Here is a 5393-nt window from a genome sequence, read left to right on the forward strand (position 1 = left end):
CCCCACACTGGAAATTGGAAAATGCCCCCACGGTGGGCGGAGTTGGGGGATTAACCTGAGCCCGGAAATGTGCTCAGTTGATAGCAATCACACTCCATACTGAAAAGGGACCAGAAAAAACCATCTCCCTCTTCCCACCCTTGTTGGGAAGGGACGCTTTAGCCCCATTGAAAGCCAGGGTAACAAATTTACTGTGAGGGCCACTGCAGTATACCCACTCCCACCAATTAAACTAACAAGGAAATCATCTGACCCAGTGTGGGTTGAGCAGTGTCCCCTGCCAAAGCCTCGAATGGATGCGCTTATTGAGCTAGTCGACCGTGAACTACAACGAGGTCACATAGAGCCATCTACCAGCCCATGGAACACCCCAGTTTTTGTAATACCCAAACAAACCAGTGAGGGGTTTCGCCTCCTACATGACCTGCGGGAAGTAAATAAGAGAATTCAACCCATGGGTCCTGTCCAAACACTGCTGCCCATGAACTCTATGATAGCGAATGGGCAACCTTGTGCCATCCTTGACATTAAAGACTGTTTTTTCTCTATCCCTTTGCATGAGGAGGACAAGGAGCGGTTTGCTTTTTCTGTTGTATTCCCAAACAGCCAACGCCCTAACCTGCACTTCCAGTGGAAGGTGCTGCCTCAAGGAATGATCAACTCGCCCACTATCTGCCAGATCACAGTGGATCGAGCGCTGGCACCGGTCCGACACAGTGACCCAACTGCGACCACCATTCAGTTACATGGATGACATTTTGATTGCCGCGCCATCAGGAAGTCAGGTGGACCAGCTAGTCTCAACGGCCTTGGAGACCCTGAAATCGAATGGGTTCGAGATCACGAGCGCAAAAATTAAAAAAGGACCATGTGTAAGTTTCCTGGGAGTGGGGATCACAAGTTCCTACGTAACCCCACCTCTAATAAAAATCTGCCGGAACATCAAAACGCTCCATGATATGCGGCAGCTGGTGGGATCCTTACAATGGCTCCGTAACATTGTCCTGATCCCTCCAGAAATCATGAACCCCCTGTATGATCTTTTAAAAGAAAAAAACCCATGGGAGCAAAAATCTTTGACAATGGAGGCAATGAACTGTCTCAACTTTATCGAGCAACAGATATCATCAGGCATGCTCACCAGATGGAACCTGGATGTACCACTTGATCTGTATGTACACTTCTCAGAGGGAGGGGTGTAGGAGCACTAGCCCAAGGCCCCCCTGAAAAAGCTCAACCGATACAGTGGGTAGTCCTGGGGAAGTCGTTGTGTGCATTCTCACCAGGAGTTGAGTTCCTCGGTAACCTCATCATGAAAGGCAGAAAACTTGCCCTAAGACACCTGGGCATCGAACCAGCCAAGATATACCTACCCTTCCGCAAACAGCTCCCAGCACAGTCAGTGGCAATGTCAGAGTGTCTGGCTATAGCCCTGGTCGGATTTGGCGGAGAAATCGGGTACGCTGCAAAGCCCCCATGGACTCAGATGCTGGCGGTAATCGACATCGACCTTCCACAAAAAGTCTTGGACTGCCCCCAACAGGGACCAATGGTCTTTACAGATGCATCCTCAGCAACCTCAACAGCAGCTGCGGTATGGCAAGCAGAAGAAGAATGGCACTGCGTTGAAATGACTGACTGTGGGCTTTCAGTGCAGCAGCTAGAAGCAATGGCCATCGTGCTGGCGTGCAAACTGTTTCCAACAGAGCACCTCAACATAGTGACTGACTCAATGTTTGCAGCCAAGCTCTGCTTAGCCATGTCAGGGCCTGGTGTGTCAATGTCTGCAATAGCTTTAATGCTAGAAGAAGCGCTTTCTTCTCGAAAGGGCACCATGTCAGTCATCCACATCAACAGCCACAACCCGGTAAAAGGGTTTTTCCAAACAGGCAATGACAAAGCAGACACAGCTGTAAAAGGGTTGTGGACGGTAAGAGACGCTCGTCAGTTACAGGAGTCTCTCCATATAGGAGCTAAAGCACTAGCAAGGAGATGTGGGATCTCAGTCATGGACGCGAAACATGTAGTAGCCACGTGCCCTCACTGCCAGAAATCACCGCTGTGGTGCAGTGGAGTCAATCCCAGAGGCCTCAAAGCCTCCGAAGTGTGGCAGACAGATTTTACACTATGTCAGCTGCTGAAACCTTGAGCATGGCTAGCGGTAACTGTAGACACATATAGTGGAGTGATTGTAGCTACACAACACCTTAAGGTCGACTCCAAAGTGACCATTCAGCACTGGCTAATAGCCATGGCATGGCTTGGCATCCCTAATCAAATTAAGACAGACAAAAGGCAAGTCAGCAAGCATCCCATCCGCACCTGAGAGTCCCAAACCGGCAGAATCCAAACAACGGCAAAACAGCCCCCGTGGCAAAGGGCCGTTTCTGTGTGATTTTATTTATGGGGCTTGTTGTGCCATCTACTGGTTTGTATGAACATCAACCGCGGGAATGGGTGTTAGGAAGATGGGAGGATCAAAAAATACTCCAAAGAATCATCACCTCAGGGCCCCCTAGCTTTAAGGTGTCCCCCTGTGACCTAGTCCCAGTGGACCCTTGTCTGTGGGACGCAAGGTACTATGTATGTCCTAGCTTTAATCCTGGCAAACCTCATTGCAACGCCCCTAGTCAATACTATTGTCCTTCTTGGGGATGCGAGACCATAGCCTCTGACTGGACACCGGGAGCAGGACCGGATAAGTACCTAAAGGTTCAACTCGGACCTCACAAATGCGTTAGGCACAAAGATCAAATATGGGGGGGACCTTGGAGGGTTCAGAAGGCAAAAAGGCCTAAGGATAGAGAGTTATGTAAATATTTTATGTTAAATGTAACAAATGAAATCGACTGGGGATGGACTACCGGCAAAACCTGGGGCTTTAGGTACTGGGAATCTGGCAAGGATAGGGGGGGGACTGTTTTTTATTAAAAGACAGGAGCTGAGGAGCATCTCAGCAATCGGTCCCAATGTCGTGATCAAAAGCAATAACCAACAAGGAAAAGACAACTTGCCAATTCCTACTTCTGTCCCAACCAGTCCCCTACCAGCTAAATGAATGGTCTCCTTAGGCAAACCGGTCACACACTCTCACCATTTGACTGACAAATCATTCTTTGGCGTGTTGGATGCTACCTTCCGGTCACTGAATCAATCCAACCCGAATCTCACGAGCTCTTGTTGGCTATGTTATGATGTGTATCCCCCTTTCTATGAGAGCATTGCCCTCAACACTCCTTTTAGCTATTCATCGAATGATAATCCGACTCAGTGCAGGTGGGATACACCACGGAGAGGAATCACTTTGGAAGAGGTTAGAGGCCAAGGCATAGGTTTTGGCAATGCCACCTTAGAGAGCTGGAACAGTGCGGTCTGTGCAGAAACCATTGTGATTGATAGAACCTATAAATGGGCAATTCCATCAGCATCAGGGATGTGGATCAGTCATCAGACAGGTCTAACCCCCTGTGTGTCCCTTAAGCTTTTCAACTATGCAACTGACTTTTGTGCACAAATTTTGATTGTTCCCAGGGTCCTATGTCATTCAGATGAAGAAATATACTATCAGTTGGGAGAAGTAGACAACAGACTTCAAAAGAGAGAAATACTGACAGCTGTGACAATAGCAACACTGCTCGGCCTGGGAGCAGCTGGCACAGCCATGGGAGTGACCTCTCTGGTGACCCGACAGCGAGACCTGTCTCAACTACAAACTGCCATCGATGAAGATCTGCGAAAAATTGAGCAATCTATGACCTTTCTAGAACAGTCTGTCTCCTCACTCTCAGAGGTTGTTTTGCAGAACAGACGGGGATTAGATCTCCTGTTCATGCAACAAGGAGGCCTTTGTGCCGCCTTGAAAGAGGAATGTTGCTTTTATGCTGACCACACTGGAATAGACAGGGATTCGATGGCTCAACTGAGAGAAAGGTTAGCTCAGAGAAAAAGGGAAAGAGAGGCCCAATGAGGATGGTTGGAATCATGGTTTAGTTATTCACCGTGGCTGACCACCCTAATATCTACTTTGGTGGGGCTGGTCGCGATGATCGTAGTGGCACTGATCTTCGGACCCTGTATACTGAACAGACTCGCAGCATTCGTCAAGAGTCAGTTAGAGAAGGTTAACATTCTCTTTGTAGAAAACCAACAAATGCTTTAAGAATGTAGCCACTAAGCACTACCTCTACCATTCTGGAGTTGTCCCTAGTACACCCTACTGTCTAGGCTACCTCTGACTATCATTCACCTAGTGTGCCTTATGCTATCAGTATTACAAGCTATCAGTATTGTAAGCCACTTTGCACTGTGAGTAGTTTTAGTGAGCACAGGGAGGGGGGAAATGTTGGTAGTTAGGGCCTGGTGGTTGGAAGATGTCATGTTGTACGGAAAGATAGGACCCCCCCTCCTCAGGTAACCAATAGTAGGTAGCCGGTGATGTAAGCAGACGGAAATGACATCGTAACCCTAGGCTATATAACACTGTGCCCCTCACTAATAAACGCCATTTGCCATCGCCCACGTTGGTGTCTGTGAGCTGATGGACCAAGCAGCCAGAGGGTGGCTGCCGTGCCGTTCCTGAACCAGGTCGCCACGCCTTGAAAGGCAACACCTCCACAGCCTTCCCCTTGTCCATTCAGCGGGTCACTTTGTCACAGAAGGTGATCAGGTTAGTTTGACAGGATCTGCCTTTTGTAAACCCATGTTGACTGGGCCTGATCCCCTGGCCATCACGCATGGGCTGCATGACAGCTCCCAAAATGACCCTCTCCATGATCTTCCCTGGGACTGAGGTCAGGCTGACAGGCCTGGAGTTCCCCAGATCCTCCTTCTGGCCATTCTTATATATGGGTGTCACATCTGCAGCCTCCAGTCGAGTGGAACTTCCCCAGTCTGCCAGGATTGCTGATAGATGATGGGAAGGGGTTTGGCAAGCACATCTGCCAGCTCTTCTGCCAGATCTTCTATTCCTGGTCTTATTTTTCTGGGGTGGAAGTGATTTTCATATTGGTGTCCCCTACACTTCTGTGGTTTGGATTGATAAGCAACAAAGTCTGTATTAATGTGCTAGTTCCTTGCTGAGCAGGGCTTGCACAGCATCAAGGCCTTTTTCCTAATTCTGCTCCAGAAATGAGTCAACTGGGAGTGCACAAGTACCTGGAAGGGGACAGAACAGGACCAGCTGACTAAAACTGACCAAAGGGATTATCCATACTGTATGACTGCAGGAGTGAGCCCACCGTTGTGTTGCATTTGTTGTCTACAAAGCTGGCCTGGTTTCTTTCTGTGTTTGGGAGTTTGGATGAGAGCAGTGCTGATAACACAGGGATGGTTTTGTTGTGTCCAACCCATCAAGGACTTTCCATCTTTTCATGCTGCTCTGCTAATGGGAAGGC

This window comes from Gallinula chloropus (assembly GCF_964237585.1).
Source record: "Gallinula chloropus genome assembly, chromosome: 19".
NCBI classification, from domain to species: domain Eukaryota; kingdom Metazoa; phylum Chordata; class Aves; order Gruiformes; family Rallidae; genus Gallinula; species Gallinula chloropus.